The sequence below is a fragment of the Chiloscyllium plagiosum genome, unplaced genomic scaffold (genome assembly GCF_037043375.1).
Source record: "Chiloscyllium plagiosum isolate Xiang-an unplaced genomic scaffold, Cpla_swu_hap1 HiC_scaffold_2, whole genome shotgun sequence".
Taxonomy (NCBI): domain Eukaryota; kingdom Metazoa; phylum Chordata; class Chondrichthyes; order Orectolobiformes; family Hemiscylliidae; genus Chiloscyllium; species Chiloscyllium plagiosum.
This window is the reverse complement of record NW_028270140.1, coordinates 53,264,226-53,288,548: the sequence shown is the minus strand read 5'-3', so window position 1 is coordinate 53,288,548 and position 24,323 is coordinate 53,264,226. Positions and strand designations below refer to the sequence as shown.

The following is a 24,323-nucleotide window of genomic DNA, read 5'->3' as shown; positions in this document are numbered from 1 at the left end:
CACGCTGCATCCTGCTTTCATCCACTCACGCTTTTCTTCCGGCCTGGCCTGTGACTATAACTCCCGTACGTCTGCTGTTGGGGTACAAATTTTTGTCATACACATGTCAATCTGATCACTTGGCGGCTGCTGGGCTGGCATTCTTGCTGCTGAATCTGCCCTCACAATAGAATTTTTATTTTTTGTTTGGACTTCACATTTACACACAGAAATTGATTTGGGCAATAGGGCCGCTTCCAGGAGATCAGAAATCAGGCCACGGTGTGTGATGGGCTTTCTGGTGGAGGTTAAGAAGCCCCTGTGTTTCCACAGGTTCCAAAAATCATGTAAAACCCCGAATGCATACCTGTTATCGGTATAAATATTCACTGTCCTTCCCTCAGCCAATTTACAGGCCTCAGTCAAGGCAATCAGCTCCGCTGCTTGCGCTGACAGATGAGAAGGGAGTGATGACATTGACTACCTCATGGGCAGTCACTACAGCATATTCAACACAGTTCTGGCCTGTCTCCTTGCTCCTGAATGCTGACCCATCCACAAAGAATTCCATAACCGGATTTTGAAGTGGTGAATCCTGCAAATCTGGTCTGGGGCTGCAAATTTCATTTGTTACAGCAACACAATCATGTGGGTCTCATCTCATTCTGTGGGGAGAAGGCTAGCAGGGTTAAGGACATTACATCGCTTTATTGTAATGTTAGGCACATATTGTATTGTATCTCAGCCAATGTGCTGCCGACATGTGTGCTGACTTTTGCTCGGGAAGCAGTAAGGATGCTGCAGAAGCACTGATCATGGGATTAAAACAAGAGTCTCCAGACTTCTGTGTAGAGCCTCATTATATATGGTGGGGGACTCACAGTAACCTTGACAAAGTCGCGTGAAGATATATGATTTCCCTTTGAATGAAAAAGCGAACAAGAATTGACTATCTGGGTGTACCGGTACAGTAAAGAAGGCATTTGCTAAATCTGTAAATACAGAGAACCATTTATTGTCCGGTGGAATTTGAGCTAATATAGTATATAGCCTCCCTACAGGCGGCTGCCAGCACTGCAACAAAACCATTAAAGTCTCTATTCTCTTCTGCTTGCGGGTCGGTTGATCTGATATTGATGTTTACGGCTGGCCATCTATACTTGATTTTGGTGACATCGGCAACCAGATTTCACCCCAGGAGACATCTCATCTCATGTGATGTGGGATAGAACTCGGTACAGAGCTTTGTCAGTTCTTCGGTGAACTTATTACCTCCAGTCTCGCATGGGTCAGGCAACTGCCCATAGGCACTTGCCAAATCCTTAATGGTCCATGGTTGGTGGACCAGCACTGGGCAACCTTCTAGGCCTGCAACTTCAACCATTGGTGTTTGCAAAACTACCTGGTTAGACGATAGTACACCAAACCCCTCACCGTCTTACTCATCACCCGTCGTGGGGAGATCGCGAGCAGGCCCTGGATGCCTTTCCGTCTTGGAGTGGCCGTTGTCATTTTGGGCTTCTTGCTTCAATTGGTTGCGGGTACGATTTGCTACCAGCGATCCAGCAGACCCTGAGGCGGCCGTCGCTGACTTGGAATCTTCGCCAGGTGGATCTTGTAGGGCTGTAGGTCTTGGAGGGCAGTCATCAAGGTCAGGATCTGAAACAGACTTAAGACACTGTACAACTTCAGTAGGTTATTTTCTGCGCACATCTGCATGTACGCTGGTGTTTGTATGTGCATTTGGTCTATCCTTTATTTGAGATCTCCTTTCTCTGATATCAGCCTTAGCCTTCCACATGTTATAAGCACTCCAATTCACAGGTTCTACTTTTCCCTTCCGTTTCTCCTTCTCTATCTCCTCTAACCTCGACCTCAATACTTCCAATTGCCTTTTACTAAAACCTCCCCCCTCCGGAAAACCACATTCTAACTGCTTTACAGACTCTAGGCCATAATTATTTAACATGTACTGTATTTTTGGTTGGCCATTTCAATTCCTCTGTGGACGCTCTTTTTGTTTGCTCTTGCCGGAGCCTATTTTCAGTGTTACTGGAAAAGTGTTCAGCTTTCTCTCTCTCACGTGGTACCATTAGCTTTTTCCCTTTGACTTACTTTTTACCTCCGGAGGTCCCATCTTGCATTGAGCGCGTCTGCCTCAATGCCTTGGTTTTCGTAAACCAAGAAACCATGTACCCGGTAGGTCTTTGGCGAGTCCAACTTAGCCAGTGGTGGTTCCAAGTCTAAAACCACTTTTAAACTTGCTATCTCTCAAACACTCCAGAAACGTCAATCCTTTTCCTTGAGTTTTGCTCAAATACCATGCGAGAGTTGACTGAACCCTTTTCCTCTTAGAATGAGTCTCTATCTAGGATTACTTAAGCCACGACTCTTACCCTGAACCTATTCAGTTTTGTGACCCTGGCGCCGGGGCAATCCACAGACTCCCAGTCCTGTCACGCAAAAGGCCCAATTCAGCGCTTGAGATGAAGTGAAAGACCTTCATGGTGCTGGCGCCAGCGCCTTCTGGGAATCCTCAGAATCTCACCCAGTTGTGGGGTGCCGGGTGAGCCCCCAAGTTTAGTGTCATGTTGTTATGTAAATTAAATTGACTTGACTCAAATGCTTGCAAGAGCAAAGAAAAATTTTATTACACGCCTTTGCAAAGGGACCCTCTGCACTTGACAAAATGCCTTATGCAAGGGGTACTTGAGCATAATTCAGATACTCGTCTTATACTGTTTCTTATCACACTCTCAATGGCAAAGACTGGGAAATCTCAAGTTGTTATTCTCTCATCCCCTGGTCTTGGACATAACAGTTCTTCAGCCTTCACTGAATTCGACTATCACAAGTTCAAGTTGAATGTTTACAAAGTTCAAACAGAGACAAGCTGGCTGCAAACCTCATCAAAGTATTGTTTACAAAACTCAGCACAGCATTACATTTTAGAAAAGCATTCTCTTTTAAATTTCAGAGTAAATGTAAAATTTGTTGATTTTCCATTACAAATTCTATTGAGTTCTTCGAGAAGGTGACAAAACAGCTGGATGAAGGCACAGTGGTTGATGTGGTGTATATGGATTTCAGTAAGACATTTGGTAAGGTTACACACAGTAGGCTATTGCACAAAACACAGAGTTTTGAGATTGAAGGTGATTAAGCGGTTTGGATCAGAAATTGGATAGTTGAAAGAAGACAGAGGGTGGTAGTTGATGGGAAATGTTCATTCTGGAACTTAATTACCAGTGGTGTGCTGCAAGAATCTGTTATGCTGTTTGTCATTTTTATAAATGGTCTGGATGTGAGCAGAAAAAGATGTGTTAGTAAATTTGCAGGTAACGCTAAGGAACAGAGAGCTGTGGATAGTGCCACAGGGTGTTGTGGGTTACAGAGGGACATGGAAAAGATGCAGAGCTGGGCTAAGAAGTGGCAAATGGAATTTAATTTGGAAAAGTGTGAGGTAGTTCGCTTCAGAAGAAGTAACAGGAATGCAGAGTACTAGACTAATGGTAAAACTCTTGGTAGTGTAGATGAACAGAGAGATCTTGGTGTCCAGGTATATAAATCCCTGAAAGTTGCCACCCAGGTTGATAGGGTTGTTAAGAAGGCATATGGTGTGTTGGCGTTTATTGGTAGACGGATTGAGTTTCGGAACCATGAGGTCATGCTTCAGCTGTATAAGAAACTAGTAAGGCCGTACGTGGAGTATTGCATACAGTTCTGGTCACAGCATTATAGGAAGGATGTGGAAACTTTGGAAAGGGTTTAGAGATTTACTACGATGTTGCCTAGTATGGAAGGAAGGTCTTATGAGGAGCGACTGAGGGAACTGAGGCTGTTTTCATTGGAGCGAAGAAGGTTGAGAGGTGACATATTCGAGATGTATAAGATAATCAGAAGGTTAGATAGGGTGGACAGTGAGAGCCTTTTTCCTTAGATTGTGAAGGCTAACATGAGGAGACATAGCTTTAAATGGAGGGGTGATAGATTTAGGACAGGTATCAGGGTGAGTTTCTTTACTCAGAGATTAGTAGGGGCATGGAATGGCCTGCCTGCAACAGTAGTAGACTCGCCAACATTAAGGGCATTTAAATGGGCATAGGAAATATCTATGGATAATAACTGAATGGTGTAGGTTAGATGGGCATAAGATTAATTTCACAGGTCGGCGCAATATCGAGGGCCAAAGGGTCTGTACTGCGCTCTAACATTCGGTGTTCTTGAAGTGTTGTTGCAGTTGCATTCACCCAACTAGAAGGCAGTCTGCCCTTGATACCCACTGACTCTATTTTTTCTCGGGATTTTTGATGCCCTACTCATAGAACATAGAACAGTACAACACAGGAAGTGGCTCTTTGCCCTATGATGTTGTGCGGAACATAATATCAAATGAAACTAATCTCTTCAGCCTGCCCTTGGTTCATATCTTTCCATTCCTTGCATATTCAGATGTTTATCTAAAAGTCCCTTAAATGCCCTTATCGTATCTGCCCCAACCACCACCTCTGGCAAAGAGTTCCAGACTCCTACCATTCTCTGTGTAAAAAAAACTTGCTCATCACATCTCCTTTGAACTTTCTCCCTCTCACCTTAAATGCACACTCCATAGTATTAGATATTTCACCTCTGGGGGAAAAGGTTTTGACGGTCAACCATGTCTATATATCACATAAGTTTATACACTTCTTGCAAGTCTCCCCTTAAGCCTCTGCCGCTGAAGAGAAAATAACATGGGTTTTGCTAGCATCTCCTTATAGTTCATACCCTCTAATCCAGGCAGCATCCTGGTAAACATCTTCTGCACCCTCTCCAAAGCTTCAATATCCTTCCTGTAATGTGGGGGACCAGAACTGAACACAATACACCAAGTGTGACCTAACCAAAGTCTCATAAAGCTGCAGCATGAAATCCTGACTCTTGTACTCCATTCCTCGACCAGAAAAGGCAAGCATGCCGTATGCCTTCTTTACCAACCTATCTACCTGCACGGCCACTTTCAGGGACATAAGTACTTGAACCCCAAGATCCTTCTGTACAATAATGTTGTTCAGAGTCCCATCATTAACTGTATACATTCCCTTAACATTTGATCTTCCAAAGTACAATACCTCATACTTACTCAGATTAAACTCCATCTACCATTTCTCCACCCATATCTGCCATGGGATGTCAGATTAATGTCAAAGAAAGTCAATCTTATCTCATTTCAGGTACCCAGCACTTTTGACAATATTGAGACCAGGGTTGTAATAATATCAGGAGTGGAATGAGTCTGATAGAACGTAAATGGAGAGTCACTAAGCAGAGTATTGCTTGATAGCGCAGCCAATGACATCTCCTATTACTTTGATAACAATTGACAGTAGCTGATAGGGTGACATTGTCCAGGTTGGATATGTTCTCCTTTGTGTACAGTATATACATGGATAATTTTCCAAACTGCCAGGAAGATTCCAATGTTGTATCTACACAGTAATAACATGGCTAGAAGTGCAGCTAATTCTGGAGCACAGTTCTTCAGTACTGTTGTCAGAATATGTCAGGACCCAAAGCCTCATTATCCAGTGTCAATGGACATTTCTTGATATTATGCTGTGTGGAATCATAACTGGTTGCATGTTTTTATGCACAGGGTGAGTGATATGTGCAAGCCATGTCCTTCCACAATCCCTGCATATTGATTGTAGCTTCAGTGCTGTCTACATTAAATGCAATGCCTCAACTGCAGTAATCACCATCTCTGCTCAAGGATCCCTGACATCTGAGGCTATCTCCAGTCAAGGAGTCAGATGCTTATGACAGATGAGCAATACTCGTCATTATAACTTCAAATGACCAAAAGGATGAAAGAAGAGATTGCTCATCTCTCACTTCACAGCTACAAAGACACTAGACCAGACATTTCAGAAATATTGGTGAAAGTATATTTACAAACGTGCAGGGTTATTTACAATGAAGTGTCATTCACATCATCAGTGAGTCCTCAGTAAGACATTTTCCATTTCTTCCTCTGCTTCCCACTACATCTAGCTGTGGGCCTGACGTCTGCAGTGAGAGTGGAGGAAGCCTGCTCTGTTGTTGAGCCTGTTTGCCAGGAAGACTTTATAGCCATTTTAGCTAGACACGGCACGGTGGGGCGGCACGGTGGCTCAGTGGTTAGCACTGCTGCCTCACAGCACCAGGATCCCAGCCTTGGGTGACTGTGTGGAGTTTGCGCGTTCTCCCTGTGTCTGCGTGGGTTTCCTCTGGGTGCTCCGGTTTCCTCCCACAGTCCAAAGATGTGCAGGTCAGGTGGATTGCCATGCTAAATTGCCCATAGTGTTAGGTGCGTTAGTCAGAGGGAAATGGGTCTGGTTGGGTTACTCTTCGGAGGGTCGGTGTGGACTGGTTGGGCCGAAGGGCCTGTTTCCATACTGTAGGGAATCTAATCTAATCTAATCTAGTCAGCCCAGTCTCACTGGTGTCCTACCCAGATGCAGGGCCTTCTGTAGGCTTCATCATCATAAGCAGAGGGACTTGGAGGGTGGGCATCTCAGGAGTGTTCAGAGAAGAAGCTTCTGGGCATCCCAATTTGTGGCTCTTCTTTGATATGGGTGCTTGCTGGCACCGTTCTGTTTCAGAGAAAAAGGAACACTTGGACTGTGTGCTATGCATCTATGGCTACAAGAACAGAATGCAATTCTTGCAGATACTGAGTGTGGTGGACCTCAGTCTTCATTACTGGCTAAACCGCTCCACAGAGACATCCATTGGAACCATGTACATTGGAACCAGCATGATGCTAATAACGTTGATGGACCTCTCTATCATTCGGTCTAGCTTACTGACTGTGTCTTACAAACTTGCCTATTCTTGTGCCTCTGTGCATTTTGATGAGGTCAAAGAGAGTATCATCTGCTTGGGGCTGAGCATGAACCTGGTCTCTGCCTGTTCCTACAGTGTTAGAAACCTGGGGTGTTTCTTCCTCAACCAGCTGTGGACGCGTGTCAATGATAGACTCATCAGTCGGTACTCCCAAATCTAACCTGTAGAGAGAACAACCAGAGGTGAATGTCTCTGAGTTAATGGCGGTTGCTTTTTTCTCAGAGGTAGCACTAAATGGAAGGTCTCCTACACTGGTGTCTTCCGAGCAGGTATTTGCTGAGTGCTGATAGTGCCTGAATAAAACAATTGTGGGGACTAGTGGTGTAAACTTTTACAGGTTAAATGTCAGGTCTCTGTGTCCACATGAGCAGTTGCCTTCTTCACCAGTAATTTTTTCTTCAAATGGGGTGAGGAGCCTCATGTCTGCCACTCTCAACCTGGCTGAGATATATTTTCCTGCAAGGACAAAATGAGAGGGGCTGAGTATGATGAATGTGGATGGGAAAGGTGCTTGTAGTGATACACAAGCAGGAAAGGTTGTAAGATGGTCCCATTGAGTGAGTTGGAAATGCAGAGGGCAGGAAGGATTAATTATTTGGGAGGGTGAGATGGATGAGAGTCATTGAATGGACATGTTGCATGAAATAGTGAAGGTTGTGATCCATAACGTTTGGTGACGGGTATGTGCAGGGGCAGAGTTAGAATAAAGAATGAGTAGAGCTGATTCTGGGTGAAAAGTGCCAGATTATCAGATCGACCATGACTACTGAATGGCAGGGGAGGCTCAATGGGTTGACCCCTTTTGTCTTATAGTGACAGTTATCCTTGTGGAGTGCAGGAGGTCACTAACCTTCTCCTGACACTGCTGTTTGACCTGAACACTACATTGGCCTGAACTGCTATCTCTATCCAGGTTGGTTGCATGTGATGGCATGGCTTCCTTTGTCGGACAGCAGGAAGAAGCACTGACCTTCTCTTGATCACTCCATCCACCGGTGCCTTCCCTCTGAAACATTTACTGGGTTACAACTGAGGAACAGATTTGCCCTTCACACTGGTGAAGGGCAAATCCAACCTTGTAGCATCTGAAGTGCTGTGGAGCTGGGGTTCAAATACAGTGCCAGTAACATGAATGCCACAAAGCCCCAGCAGCAGTGAGCATTTCTGCCACTCTTTCCACACAGTTCCATGAGCTGGGTACCATAGAGATCAGTTGCCTAATTAATGAATTGGAAAGCATGACCTAAGCCATGGAGGACTGTTTGAATTAAATCTCACTTAGAAAAGCTGCCAAAAAATGTTCAAGCTCTCGTTTTGAGGTATGCCTGGTACTGCTCCCAGTCCTGAAGAAGGGTTACACCTGAAACATTGACTTCTCCACCACCTGATGCTGCCTGGTTTCCAACCTCCTGACTGTGCTCTTTATGGAACCAGGTTGCTCTCCTGGTTTTATGGCAATGACAAAGCAGGGGGTGTGCCCGGCCATCAAGTTGCAGATGACTCTGTTTCTGCTGATAGCCCTGCTGCAGTTATGATGGTCCAAAGTGTCTCATGGATGTTCAGTCTTGAGCTGGAGTTCAAAATCAATCCCATTTAGTCCAGTGGTAATGTCACACAGCACAACAGAGGTTATCCTCAATGTAAATTAGGAATTTGGCTTCAAAATGAATGTTCTAGGAGAAAGTGAGGACTGCAGATGCTGGAGATCAGAGCTGAAAATGTCTTGCTGGAAAAGCGCAGCAGGTCAGGCAGCATCCAAGGAGGACGAGCAGGAGCAGGAGCAGGAGCAGGAGATTCCTGAAGAAGGGCTCATGCCCGAAACATCGATTCTCCTGCTCCTTCGATGCAGGCTGGCCTGCTGCGCTTTTCCAGCAACACATTTTCAGTTCAAAAGGAATGTGCTTTGTTTATTTTATATCAATACTATTAGGCACAGAAAGATGTCTGTGTGACAAGTACGTCGGTGAGGACACAACTAATTCATTCATTTCCCTTTTTGTTTTGTTTCTCACCACTAGCCTGGTCTGGTTACTGGGCTCTTTAGGACAAAATCAACTCAGTCAGTATTGCTGCTACTGAGCCACTCTTGGTGATAGAATTGATGTTCCCTCATCCAGAGTACATGTTGTTCCCTCACCACCCCCAGTGGCTCTTCATGTGTTGTTCGACATGGAAGAGCAGAGTCATCTGCCGAGGGAGGACTGTATGTGATAATTAGAAGGAGATTTCTTGGCCTTTTCTAGCTTAATGCCATCAGACTTCATAAGCCCTGGAGTCAATGTTGAGGAACACTGTGTTGCCATATCTGCTGGGCTTGTTCTGCTGATGGGGCAGGGCATACCGAGGGATGGCATTGGTGATTTTTGGGATATTATCTGCAAGGTATGATTCTATGTGTTTGACTATGTTGGATATTGTCAGAAAGGAAGTTAAAGTGCAGCGTTTGTGTGTCAGAGAAAAAGGACAAAGGAGCCTCTGTTAAAGAAGGCTTTAACAGAGAAAAGCCTTCCTGTACAGCTGAGAAGGATGTTTTGGAATCCGCCATTGTTTATTTCGCTTCTAATGGTGAATCCCGCTGTCCTGATCAGCCTCACACATTCTGACCTCCAAAACTGAAAGGGGTTTCAAAACTCTGTTACTCATGTTCTGGATTTCATTCGCCTATTTCCCCTGTGCTCACTGAGCTGTATGGGGCAGTTCCTTAAGCAATGTCTTGACTTTAAGATTCCCATTCTGGATCAGTGGTGCTGGAAGAGCACAGCAATTCAGGCAGCATCCAACGAGCAGCGGAATCGATGTTTCGGGCAAAAGCCCTTCATCAGGAATAAAGGCAGAGAGCCTGAAGCGTGGAGAGATAAGCGAGGGGAGAGTGGGGGTGGGGAGAGAGTAGCATAGAGTACTATGGGTGAGTGGGGGAGGAGATGAAGGTGATAGGTCAGGGAGGAGAGGGTGGAGTGGATAGGTGGAAAAGGAGCTAGGCAGGTCGGACAAGTCCAGACAAGTCAAGGGGACAGTGCGGAGCTGGAAGTTTGAAACTAGGATGAGGTGGGGGAAGGGGAAATAGCTCCTTTTCCACCTATCCACTCCACCCTCTCCTCCCTGACCTATCACCTTCATCTCCTCCCCCATTCACCCATTGTACTCTATGCTACTCTCTCCCCACCCCCACCCTCCCCTAGCTTATCTCTCCACGCTTCAGGCTCTCTGCCTTTATTCCTGATGAAGGGCTTTTGCCTGAAACGTCGATTTCGCTGCTCGTTGGATGCTGCCTGAATTGCTGTGCTCTTCCAGCACCACTGATCCAGAATCTGGTTTCCAGCATCTGCAGTTATTGTTTTTACCTTTAAGATTCCCATCCTGAGTAACAACCAGGTGAGAGAACAATGATTTTAGGGACTCATGATATAAATCATGAAGAAGCTAAGGGTCTTTAAGTGCTTAAATGAGTTGCCTGATTACATATTTTTGTACAACAATTGATTGCTTTAGAGTGAGAGCAGAGCTATTGAGTCAAGTTATGGACTCCACTGACAAAATTGTTGATCCTGAAAAGATCACCTTAGTTGCAATTACTGTACATTCTAAGAAATGTAAAGATCTATAAGTTAACTCATTCGATTTAGAACTGGATTCATGTTTACATCACTCTGAGATATGTAAGATGAACAACAGCACAAATAAAATAGAGCCTGGGTAATTGGGATTTTCACTAGGTTAGGGCAGAAGGTCATGGATTAGATTGTTGGGATTGTAACATTATAGAATGTTAGCACATAGGAATACACCTAAAATCTCTGCTTTACCACAATTATATTAATATTCTTCAGAGAAAATGTGGAATTGTACATTATATTATGTGTAAATTCAGTTGAAATTTAAAACCTTAGTATTTAATATCTTGTTAACTGCTTTTAAGGGCACAGATCAAGCTAAATCAGACGCTTCCAGCAAAGGACAATAATTGTGATAAGAAAATCTGAATACAACAAATTCAATGTTGATTCCATTTAGGGATAAATTATTGCAACTACAAGCTTGGTCAGCAGAAATTCCCTCCTTTTAGATAACTTCTAATTAGATTTGATGCCAAATAATCTATTTGCTAATGGAATAAGTACATAGATACTTTCAGAATTCATAGGTGTGGGCCATACAGATAATTGATGAAACAATGATGAGAAAATATCAGAGATATTTTACTAAAGTGTTTTTACCTAGCCAAAATTTACGTCCTGTTCAGTTCTGACAAACGTAACATGTGTAAATGGTTTACCTTCACTTGAACTGAATCAGGAGGTTCAGACTTTGGAACTTTGAGAATTAGGTTATTTCTGATAGTTTAGTCCTTCCCTACGCTTCAGTTACTGCCATCTTTCAAACTGATGGAGTCAATCTCATGGTTTTCAATTGATTTCATTGTACTCGTTTAACAAGGATAGACAATGGAACCTTTTCCGTTTCTGAAAAGATAAAAAATGAGTCGGAAAGTGGTCCTAAACTACCTTTACCTTGTAATATAAAATACTTTGGCCCAGGTTTTGCAGTGCGTGGCAAAGAATGGCAGTCCTTCACTCAACTCACACCTGTCCATGCCTTTCCCCATATAGGCCATGATCTATTCGAATAGAATGAGCGACAGAGCATCTCCTTCTTGAGAACTGCAGGACTGAACTTAAATCTGGAACAAAGAGTCATCATTTGTAGGGTTGGGGGTTAAAAACCATTGAACTTACCACAATGTTAGCAAGGTAGCTCCAACCCAGAAAGTCCACCGTGAGTGCATAGGTATCAAACATATTTAGGAAGGCAAGTAGAATGTTTGTCATTATAAAAAGTGATTAGAATACATGAATAAGAAATATTTTGCTGCAATTGTACAAGGTGTTCCTGAGAACATTCTCAGGATACTATGTCCTCAAAGTTTTTTAAAAATAAATTTGCTCATGGAATATGGACATTCTTGATTTGGCCAGCATTTATTGCCCATTCATATCTACTCAAGTATAGTGGTGAGTTGCCTTCTTTAGGCATGGCAGTCCATGTGACACAGCTAAATTCACTGTGCAGTTAGGGAAGGTGCTGCAGGATTTTGACCCAATGACAGTAGAGCTACTGTAACAGAGTGACAAGTCAGGGTTAAATAGGATTAGGGGATCTTATAGGTGGTGGTCCCATGTCTTTGTTCTTCTTGGTGGAGGAGATAGTGTGTACTGAAGCAGCTGTTAAATGAGACTTGGTGAATTTTTATCGTGCTTCTTGTAGATGGTTCACATGTTATGTGGCTATGAGGAATTGATGTGCTGGAATTGACTGGAGAAGGCAGAGCGGCAGAGTAAACTGATGCAAACAACATGATGAACTTCTTCCTCCTGATGAGAGGCAACAGTATTGTTCATCAGCTCGTAACACATTCAAATGCTGACTTTGACACTAGACATAGCCCTTCTCCACTGGAAATGCATTTGACAAATTGCTTCTCTTGCATCCCAAATCTAAGCATACTTCAGGTAACATGTTTGGAATATTCCTTCAAATGTTAGAGCTGAGATCACACATATCAAAACCATCACTTGAGATTAGATTTGAAATCCAGAGGTAAAAGTATAATGAGGTGTCTGACCTGCAAAAGCACTGACAGTTGCACTGCACTTACTTTTTAAAAAAATTGTTTATTCATTTGTGGCATGTGAGTGTTGCTGGCTGGCCACCATTCATTGCCTGTCCCTAATTGCACTTAAGAAGGTAATGGTGAGTTGCCTTCTTGGACCACTGCAGCCCACCTGGTATGGGTTGACCCACAATGCCCTTAGGAAGTGAATTCTAGGATTTTGACCCAATGACAGTGAAGGAATAGTGATAAATGTTCAGGTCAGGATGATGAGTGGTTTGGAGGTGGTTGTATTCCCATGTATGTGCATGTGCTGCCATTATCCTTCTAGATGGAGGCAGCTGTGGGTTTGGAAGGTGCTGTCTGAGGATCTTTGGTAAATTTCTGCAGTGCCTTTTGTAGATAGTACCTATTGCTGTTATTGAGGATTAGTGGTGGAGGAAGTGGATGCTTGTGGATGTAATGCCAATCAAAGAGGCTGCTTTGTCCTGGATGTCCTATCAAGCTTTGTAAGTATTGTTGGGTCCACACTCTTCCAGGCAAGTGGGGACTATTCCATCACACTTCTGACTTGTGCTTTGTAGATGGTGGACATGCTTTTAGGAGTCAGGAAGCAATTACTCGCTGCAGTATTCCTACCCTTTGAGCTGCTATTGTAGCAACTGTGTTTACGTAGTGAGTCCAGTTGAGTTTCTGGTCAATAATAACCCCCAGGATGTTGATAGTGGGGGACTTAGTGATGGTGACACATTGAATATCAAGGGGCAGTGGTTAAATTGTCTGCTATTAGTGATTGTCATAGCCTGGCATTTGTGTGGTGTGAATATTGCGTGCCACTTGTCAGCCCAAGCCTGGATATTGTCCAGATCTTGCTATTTGAGCATGGACTGCTTCAGTGCCTGAAAAGTCATGAATGGTGCTAAACATTGTGCAATCATCAGCAAGCAGCCCCCTTTCTGACCTTCTAATGGAGGGAAGGTCATTGATGAAGCTGCTGAAGATGGTTGGGCTGAGGATACTAACTTGAGGAACTCCTGCAGAGATATCCTTGAGCTGGGATGACTGACCTCCAACAGCCACAGCCATCATCTTTTGTGTCAGGTATAGTGATATTTATGAAATTGCTATCTTAGAGATCCTGTCCTCCAATACTTTATGGAATTGTAAATTAGAATAATTAATTTGGTGCTAAGGCATGTACATAGTGTGAAATAAAAAAGAAAAGAGGTAGGATTAATGAGGGTGCGAGGTGAGGATGCATCATAAAAGAGACAGACAGTAAATGCTAAATAAATTATATTAAATATTTTCTCATCATCAGAATTCCAACAACTATTGTAAAGTGAAGAAATGAAACTAGACACTTATAAATGTTCAATGCCTGTAGCTGACAAAAATAAACCAGGGATAATAAGCATTACCGCTGTTTGGCAGTAATGTGGGGGTTTTAAAAAATATATAAACACATATAAACAGGGAATAACATTGCTCGCTCTGGGCTTTGCTTGTCACTAGTTCATTGGCTGCATGGGTGTACTTTCTGGTGGTGGAATATTAAAAAAGTTATTCTCACTTGGTGTTTAAACAAAAAGAAAAAAAATATAAATGGGGATTTGGAATCTGATCAGTTCAGTGGACTGACTTAGAACTAGCTGGTCACATAGCTAGTTTGTCACTATGGGTTTTTGGTTTTGTTTTTATTTGTTTGTAGGGAACTGGCTCTTGAGCTGACTGGCCACAGCCAGTGGACCAGGGGCGCCTGCCTCTTCAACCGGCTGGCCACAGCTAGTAGTATGGTGGAGCCTTTTTTTTTGATGGACCTTTTCTTTCCCTTTTTGGAGGAACTGACTTAAAGCTGATTGGCTACAGCCAGTGGCACTGCTGCTGTTATTCCTTTTCCTTTGGAAACTGGCTTTTCAGCTGGCTAGTTGCAACCAGCATTACTGTTATTTTGGAGAAGATATGGGAGTGGAAGAGGCAATTCGGTGGTGGGACTTATTCTTTGTTCCACAGTCAGCTGTTTCAACTGAACTTCTTACCTGCCCTGCCTCGGTTCCTGTGCACGGGCTGAACCTCCTGTGGTGGGTCCGATCGCATTGAGTAAGCCAATTTGTTGTATGGGGGCTAGGCCTCTGGGAGTGGATTGTGACGGTATGAGTTGATTGGACCTCTTGGGGGAGCTAAGCCTTCATGTGCAGTGTGTGCGCCCTGACGACAGGAGGTGGGCCTGCCATTGGGAGTGAACTCTGATGTCGGAGGCAGGCTCTGGTTTGGGAAGTGGATTCTGAGTCAAATGGCGAACTCTGGGAGTGGCCCTGTGTTGGGGGCGGCCCCGATTTGTGAGCGGACTCTATCATCACTATGATCCGAAGTGAAAAGTCGTGCTGACATGTGATGCCTCCCTGTACAGTATCCACAGTGTTGGCTCACCGCTCGCCCAATGGAGAGGCACGCCCTATATCATATACTTCCCAGACTTTGGTTGATGCTGAATGCAAATATGCCCAGATGGAGAAACAAGGTTTGGTCATCATTTTTGATGTGAAGAAGTTCTACCAGTACTTTTACAGATGGTAATTTGTCATAAGGACAGATCATAAACCCATGCTAGGGTTACCGAAGGAAGAAAATGTGATGCCACCCACAGCTTCCGATAGAAATCAATAATGGGCCCTTATTCTCAGTAAGTACAAGTAAAAGCTGGAATACAGTCCAGGAAGTCAAGTGGCTCAAGTAGATATCTGGAGTCACCTCCCACTGGCAGATGCTCCACCAGTGGTGCCTCTCTAGGAAGAGTTTTAAACTTCCGTGGACACTCTTCTAGTAGCCGCTGACAATACCTGACTGTGACACAAAAAAGATCCTGTCCTGGCAAAATTAAAAGAGCTGATGGAAATGGGGGAGGCAGAAGGGCCATTGCAACCAGGACTGAAAACTTTCTGGACCCAGCGAGACCAGACCACTGTAGAGGATGGCATATTACTTTGGGGAGCAACAATGATTGCCCCAAGTAAAGGTCTTCACCAGATACAGGCCGAACTCCAACACGGTCACCCAGGAGTTTCCAAGACGAAGATGATAGCAAGAAGCTATGTCTGGGTGGCCAGGGCCAATATTGCTGCACTGGTGGGGTTGGATTTAAGATCCAAGAAATTGCCACCAGCGGTCGCCCCACATTCATGGGAACGGTCGGGTAAACTGTGGACTTGGTTGCATGTCGACTATGTACTCCTTTCATGGGTTCAACGTTCCTGGTCACTGTGGATGCCCATTCAAAGTGGTTGGATGTACATAAAGTCATTTTGGCAAACTCAGGGATGACAGTTGAGAAGCTGTGAGAATCATATGTGGTATACAAACTCCAGGAAGTATTGATCACAGACAATGGAATGTCATTTACCTGCAGGGAATTTGAGTATTTCCTGAAGTTGAATCACATTTGGTACACTAGCTCAGTGGTTAGCACTGCTGCCTCACAGCGCCAAGGACCCAGTTCCATTCCACCCTTAGGTGACTGTCTGTCTGGAGTTTGCACATCCTCCGTGTCTATGTGGGCTTCTGCTGAGTACTCCAGTTTCCTCCCACAGTCCAAAGATGTGCAGGTTAAGTGGATTGGCCACACGAAATTACCCTTAGTGTTCAGGGATGTTTAGGTTAGGTGCATTAGCCACAGGAAAGGGTAGGGAATGGGTCTGAGTGGGGTCCTCTTTCAGAGGGTCAATGTGGACTTGTTGGACCGAGTGACCTGTTTCCACACAATACGAATATTATGGATAAGGACAGCTCCATACCATTCATCATCCAATGGTGTGGCAAAAAGAGCGGTCTAAACATTGCAAAGTTAAAAATCACACAACACCAGGTTATAATCCAACAGGTTTATTTGGAAACACTAGCTTTCAGAACGCTGCTCCTTCATCGGATAAGGGGGGGGGGGGGGGGCTAAGGAGGGCTAGTGAACCGGCAGCAGGAACACCAATGCTAGCCACAAGTCTCCTCTAAGCAAGAGTTGGAGGTGCTGGTGTTGGACAGGGGTGAACAAAATAAAAAAAATCACACAGCATCAGGTTATAGGCCAACAGGTTTATTTGAAAACACTAGTTATCGAGGCACTGCCTGCACCTGAAGAGGCAGCACCTCAAAAGCTGTTGCTTCCAAATAAACCTGTTGGACTATAACCTGGTATTGTGTGATTTTTAATTTTGTCCTCTAAGCAAGACAGACAATTTAATTCAGGGGACAAAATTTGGTGCTGAAACCATGGAAATAGCCCTGTACTGTATGAGGAGAGGTCAGTCCCATGCTTTATAATGTTTTGGCAGTCCTAAACAAACATATGAATCACTTCAAAGCTGTTACTTCACAAATGAGACAGAAGCAAAACATACCTGGCCCCTCAGAAAAGCAAGAAGGCTTGTCAAAAAGCATAGGTTCTCTCTCTCCATCCAGACGCAAGAGATGGACTACTGTCTGGTACACCCTGTCCGTGTCAGAGTCAGACCTGGGACAAAAATGTCACAGAGAAAGCTACAAGAGAAAGACCAGGCCTACACCCTCAGACTTAGAAGGGAGAACGGATGCAGTGATTGGAGCCAGGTTGATCTTGTTGACTACAGGGTCCTTGATTGGGATGTTAACCCAGGCCAATCAGAAAGCGCTGGCTGAGCAGAGGATTTAGAATCTCTTCGGTTCAGGGCACAGACTCTAAGCTGGGTGGCTACACTAGTGAGTTGACAGGACCAGGGTCTCTGTATCATTATTTCAGTGGGTAGTTCCTGAACTTAACTTCAGTGTATGAGCCCTGGAGAAAGTGAGGACTGCAGATGCTGGAGATCAGAGCTAAAAATGTGTTGCTGGAAAAGCGCAGCAGGTCAGGCAGCATCCAAGGAACAGGAGAATTGACGTTTTGGGTATAAGCCCTTCTTCAGGAATGAGGAAAGTGTGCCCAGCAGGCTAAGATAAAAGGTAGGGAGGAGGGACTTGGGGGAGGGGCGTTGGAAATGCGATAGGTGGAAGGAGGTCAAGGTGAGGGTGATAGGCCGGAGTGGGGTGGGGGCGGAGAGGTCAGGAAGAAGATTGCAGGTTAGGAAGGTGGTGCTGAGTTCGAGGGATTTGACTGAGACAAGGTGGGAGAAGGGGAAATGAGGAAACTGCAGAAATCCGAGTTCATCCCTTGTGGTTGGAGGGTTCCTAGGCGGAAGATGAGGCGCTCTTCCTCCAACCGTCGTGTTGCTATGGTCTGGCGATGGAGGAGTCCAAGGACCTGCATGTCCTTGGTGGAGTGGGAGGGGGAGTTGAAGTGTTGAACCACGGGGTGGTTGGGTTGGTTGGTCCGGGTGTCCCAGAGGTGTTCTCTGAAACGCTCCGCAAGTAGGCGGCCTGTCTCCCCAATATAGAGGAGGCCACATCGGGTGCAGCGGATGCAATAGATGATATGTGTGGAGGTGCAGGTGAATTTGTGGCGGATATGGAAGTATCCCTTGGGGCCTTGGAGGGAAGTAAGGGGGGAGGTGTGGGCGCAAGTTTTGCATTTCTTGCAGTTGCAGGGGAAGGTGCCGGGAGTGGAGGTTAGGTTGGTGGGGGGTGTGGACCAGACGAGGGAGTCACGGAGGGAGTGGTCTTTTCGGAACGCTGATAGGGGAGGGGAGGGAAATATATCCCTGGTGGTGGGGTCCGTTTGAAGGTATGAGCCCTGGACCAAGCCTTCGTGTGTAGATTGTTCTGCTATAACACAAAAATTGTGTTTCTCTGCAGCCTCGCGCTATAGAAAATTGTGCTGGAGAAGATCGCTAATAGAAAATCACTATACCCGTTCAGTAGAAAGTTTGTGTTATCCAAACAATGGTCATAATTCGTCAATCACGTTATTGCCAATTTGCGCTGCTGAAACGCGCATTATTACAGAACTGCCTGTACTGAGTTTTTGTGTGTGGACTGTGCCTTTGTGTGTGGCCAGGCCTCCATGAATGGAATGTGCCTTTGTCATGTTTTTTGTATGTACATTATGCCTTTGTAGGTGGACTGGGCCTGTGTGGGTGTTGTGTAGGATGACTGCCAGCTGGTCCATGTGTAGGCTGACCGATAGCATTGAAGGTTGTCTGTTTTCACTGTTTCGTATTACTGTCTAAAATGAGATGTGTTCCTATGAAATGTTTTATATCACATCTTACTTTTCTGTGATGTGCTTTGCTGAACAGTGTCTGTTGCTGTGTGCTATTATTTTTGTGTGGAATTTGACTTGTTGTTCAACCTTTTACATCTAGGAGACGGTAAGTTTTGCTTTTTTTTTATGCAATGTATTTAGATTTTTGCAGTACTTTTTCTAAGGGGAAAAATTTATCTATGTTTCGACAAAATGTTTTATGTTTTTATTTATAATGAGATTTGGAGTGTTCTATGTTAACATCTCTATTTCTCTGCTGAGTTTTGATGTACAGTGGTGAATGTTATCAGGTGCTGTGACTTCATGTGGACTTTGAATAAAAATATACATATAACCGGGGGAAAAATAAACCAAGGGATTTAAAATCTCCTCAGTTCAGGAAACTGAATTTGAGCTGGCTGTCTACAGCCAGTTTATTTACTTGTGAAAAGTAAGGGTAACTTGCTGACAGGATACCAGCTTCTCTATGTTGTTATTTCAGTATTGGAGAAACTCAGCAGGTCTTGCAGAAACTGTAGAGAGAAAACAAGTTAACATTTTCAGTACTGTAACCCTTCATCAGAAGTGTAAATCTATCCTGCTTTATTTCTTAACTAAGATCACAAATACTCAGATGAGTTCATTTTAACCTAACACAATCTATTTTTTGGGTAGGGATAGTTTTGGATGAGATGCATTTGACATTCTTTTTTATTTATAGTCAATTGACTCCAGTTGTGTGAACAATAAGATATAAAATAGGAGTCTAACATGAACCTGAAACAAGGTTTGTTTTCATTTATCTCCAAGAAACCAGCCTTATATTTCTTTCTCTGGAGCTGTCTCCAGTAACTGAACGTCTCTCTGCAAAGAAATGGCCAAATTAATGAAAGCATTGGAAGTAGAATGCACTAGATGCAGCTTTGGCACAAGTGCCAAGAAAATACTGAGAAAACACAACATGGAAAAATATGGGACATTCAGGGACTTTGAAGGTTAGCCAAACAGCTGTGATAGAAGTCAGTCAAGGTGAGTAGTTGGACTGTGAGAATTCATGAAAGACGCAATAAGATTTGTTTTTTTAAGACAATGGACAACATCAACTTATTCAATTAACCATATAGACTAAAACTTTTAAATGGCAATACACACTCAGCTAGAGAACTACCATCTCGCTTTACAAAAGGAATATTTAACATTAGATTCCCTCCTACTTTGTAAAGTTGTAAAATTGAGATAAATACAATCTAAAGAAATTACACTAGATTTTGAAAATAGTTTTTTCTAAATTATATTTGATTGAATATCAAATGTTTTCAAAGTGGCCTTAAACACTGTGCATAATTTAAAGGAGAATAACCATATTATAACTATCATTTATATTCTGTGACACAATATTCATTATTAAATTGACATTTCCTACAATAAATGTTTTGATGCACATATAAAGAAGCTGTCATCTCATATTTACATGCTTACAACCAAATCCTAGAATTTTGAAATTATGATTCTAAGTACTGATGTTGCTAAATTAATAAAAACTATTTTTGCTAAAATATACCTTGCATGTCTTTTTTCTATGATAATTCTGCTAAGTTGAAAATGTCTGGGATAGAGGATGTTTTAGTTGAGGACCCATTTTATAGCTGACCAAGGTCCTTTACTGGTCTAAAATTTCTTTTAACTGAGGTTATAAGTTGACTTGCTGATAGGTAATGATAGTAGAACAATTCACATCTCTGATTGACTGGCAAGTTGAATTTGATGTAACAATCCAGTGTAAATCTTATGAGAGTCTTAGTGAAGTTTGATGATTATCTCTTACTTACATTTGACTGTTATGGTTATATAGTTCAACATCTCCCTCATTTTCCAGGTTAAAAAAAAAATTCTGGATGCTGTAAATCAGAAATTAAAAACAGAATTGCTGCAAAAGCTCAGCAGGTCTGACATCATCTGTGGAGAGAAATCAGAGTTAACATTTCATTCTGAGTTCTCCGCTACTGTCACTCAACCTGAAATGTTAACTCTGATCTCTCTCCATAGATGCTGCCAGACTTGCTCAACTTTTACAGCAATTTCTGGTTTTATTCCATTTTCCAGGTTACTGTGTTTGTTTGGAATTGCACTAAGATTCATGGCTCTCTTTCAGGTTCATCCTTATCTATTTTAACATAATTCATGTGAATAAGATGGCATCTATTTTTTTCTTCGCTACATGTGTGCCTTAAACATGTCTACATTACAAATCATTTGCCATTATCCTGCATATTTGGAGGTTACTTTCAACTTACAAGCAACTTGAGATCTGGCGTTCAAAACACAAACACAGGAATTAGGAGCAGGAGTAGATTACTCAGCCCATGAAGCCTACTCTGCCATTCCACAAGATCCTACCTGATGTGATTATTCCACATTCTCATCTAGTTCATACAGCCTTTCACCTCTTTGCTTATCAAGAGCCTATCTATCTCATCCTTAAATATATTCAAAGAATTTGCATCCACTCTAAAGACTCATAGGATTATTTGATCCACCATGACTTATTGTGTGGCAAAGCAGTTTAATGGGTTGAATGGCCTACTTCTGCTCCTATGTGTTTTGATTTTATGGACTCTGGACCCTCTGAGGAAAAAAAAATCTCCTCATCTCTGTCCTCAGTGGAATACCCTTTATTTTTAAACAAACACCCTAAGTACTACATTCCAATATCTTTGCTGGGTTTCTGTATCTAGACTAATCAGATAAACCACAAATGATGGTCCCAGTGTTAAGTACTGAGATATTGATCTAATTATTTGTATATATAATCACATTCACAGCCCATGTCAGAACATGCTATTCAATTTGCTCCTTTTTGGTCAGTATTTATTTCTTAACAGTTGGGCACTGTTAACTACAGGCAAAAATTGGTGAGAAAGGTCACATTTATACTTTCTAACATCTCTTTTTTTTTTACCTAATCTTGCACCTCTAAGAACAACTTCCCAAACATTTCAACATGAAAGGCACTCAATGCAAATTGTTATTGTTGGGGGTGAAAGCAGAAGAGAGGAAAGCAAAGACATTTAAAACATTTCCTTTATGGTCAGGACTAGGAACCTGTTCTTCCTCTCACTAACTGCAAGACACAGGTGCCAATTGTAGCATCTCTGTGGCGGAAATAAGTTAAATCGCTGGAAAAAAGGAATAAATCCTGGAACCTTAACCACCTATGTGACACAGTTAATCACTGGATAAACAGAATTAGGGAAACTGCAACCCTTTTCCCAAAAAAATAAAAGCTAGTTTGTTTCATTATAGTACTCTTTACAAATAGTTTCATCTGTTGTTAAGGGAACTGAATGTGGATCTAAGCTTCCCATAATTAATGCAAAATAAGCAATACCTGGTATACTGTATTAACAGAATTTGCCATGTAGTATTTGGATATGTTACTTTGTACCCATTTGCATTACATACTTTTTTGTTGACCTTGGGACATTTCAAACATCTATTGTCAATGAAGTACTTTTTGAAGCATAGGCATCTTCATGAAACAGGACGTACGGCAGCCAGTTCATGCACAGCGAGTTCCCACAAATAGCAGTATAAGAGTGACTAAGTAATATGTATTTTAATAGTGACTAGATAATATGAATGAGCTGCCAGAGGAAGTGGTGGAGACTAGTACAATTACAACATTTAAAAAGGCATCTAGATGGTTAAAGGAGCAGGAAGGATTTCAGGGGATAAGGGCTAAATGCTGGCAAATTAGACTAGATTAATTTAGGATATCTGGTTGGCATGGACGAGTTGGCCCGAAGGGTCTGTTTCCTTGCTGTACATCTTTGACTCAGTTACCTATCATTGGATAACTAGATGTGACTTTACCTAAACATGATTTCCCTTCTTAGGTTGGACGAGAGGGAACGTTCCAGTTACCCAACATTGTTAACTGACCAAACTTGGAATCCAGTTCAATTACAGCTTCAAATTTAAACTTCATAGCCTATTTTCAAATTACTCTTCTTGTCCTTGTATATCACTCGAACCTCCTCAAGGCCTTCAATCCTCCAGATTGCAGAACTGCTCCACTTCTTCCATCTTGTGTATCCCCTCTTTCAGCAATCTAATCTCTAGAATGCCTTTAGGAAATACACAAATGAAGTAGGAGTAGGATGTTTAGCCCTCAAGACTGCTCTCCCAATCAATTAGATCATGGCTAATCCTCTACTGAAATGTCATTCTCCCGCACTATCCCAGAGTCTTTAATATTTTTGATATCTGTAAAAATATGTATTTCCCTCTCTTTCTCTCCTTTATTAAAAAGACCCTTTACAATCTATATCTTTAATCAAGATTGAAAGGTGTGATTTGCCTTTTTCCTGGAGGTGACAAGGAGGAAGTAAGTATCTCTCTAGGCTCCTCTCTCTCTTTCTCTCTCCGTCTCTATCCAACTCTCCCAATTATTTGCCCTTCTTGCCAGATCACCAATTAGTTCTGGACAAAGATGACCATTAAGCCCTTAATGATGAGGTAGAGTGCATTGCTGACCATAATATGCATTGTAATACCCTGATCATTTCTACGTTTCTTCCTGGTGCACTCAACACAACAATAAATTCTTCACTCTTTCAAGTTAAGAACTGTTTAACTAACCGTTCACAAGTATTTTATAGCGAGAGAGTCCGGTTTCAATAACAACCAATTACATGTGCATTAAAATAAAATTAGTTATCGATCAACTGATCTTGGATTAACTGTCACCTGCAATCTGGGAGATAATACTCAATTATCAGTTTTCAACTAATTAAATCATTCTTAGTGCAAAGGAAAAATGTGCTGTTGGTATGGAAGTTGCAGGTGACTACAACATCATTTCTGAACATTAAGGAACTCACCTTTGAGATACAGGTATTGAAGCTCCTGGAGAATATATTGCTACAGGGATAAAAGCATAGAAGCTAGATGAAGAAATTGGCCATTCAGCCCAGAAACTTCTCCACCATTCAATATGATAATGGCTAGTCAATCAACTCATTGTCATAATCCCACTTTCTCTCAATAGCTCTGCTGCTTTTAATTCCAGGCTGTCCATGCATGTTATATGCCTCCTTCTTTAAGACTAGAGCCTCAGTGACTCGAGTCATCCAGAGTTCCCTACTCTTGCAATCCTTACCCTTCACTTTCTTAATTTGTATCAAGGGGTAAGCTTATGATGATGATGAACAGGATGTGAAATCACAGGAAGAAAGGAAAATCTTCCTTGTGGGCTATGATACTAATACTGTGAAGGATGCTGATGAAGAGGAGGATAATGTCCATGAACCTACCTCACATTCAGAAACTCCTTCTCAGGCTGTACAGAACTCCTTTGTTGAATCCCTCCTATCACATCACCAAGAAAGTCTGGAAATTAGTCAGTTCTTCTTTAACATGTTGGTTGTATTCTTGTGCAACTCTGTTACAGAAAAATCATGCTTTAGAAATAGTGTTTAAAGTGATGGCGCTGTAATCATGTTTTAAAAGTTCACATACAGAAACAGTATCCCCAATTCATCAACCACAACAAATGTTATAATATAATGACCTGTACTGTTAGTGAGGATTTGACATTCAGAAACTCACAGAGCCAAGTGGAAATGAAGAAGTAGAGATTAGGTGATGATATATCACATTCCCAGTAGAAAAAAGAAATAAATTATCCATGACTTTGAGCTGAAGAATTGAGAACTAATCTGAAAG

General features: G+C 42.6%; 1 long non-coding RNA gene across 1 annotated transcript in view; it reads right to left on the bottom strand.

The window, feature by feature from the left end:
- Nucleotides 1–939: 939 nt before the first annotated feature.
- The window catches only part of LOC122562113 (uncharacterized), a 46,148-nt gene continuing 22,764 nt past the window's right edge, over nucleotides 940–24,323 (bottom strand). Inside the window, exons 3-4 of the long non-coding RNA XR_015759082.1 lie at nucleotides 23,912–24,039; nucleotides 940–1,648 (exon numbers count right to left, since the gene is read on the bottom strand). This is a non-coding gene — a long non-coding RNA (uncharacterized LOC122562113). The remainder of the gene's footprint in view (nucleotides 1,649–23,911; nucleotides 24,040–24,323) is intronic.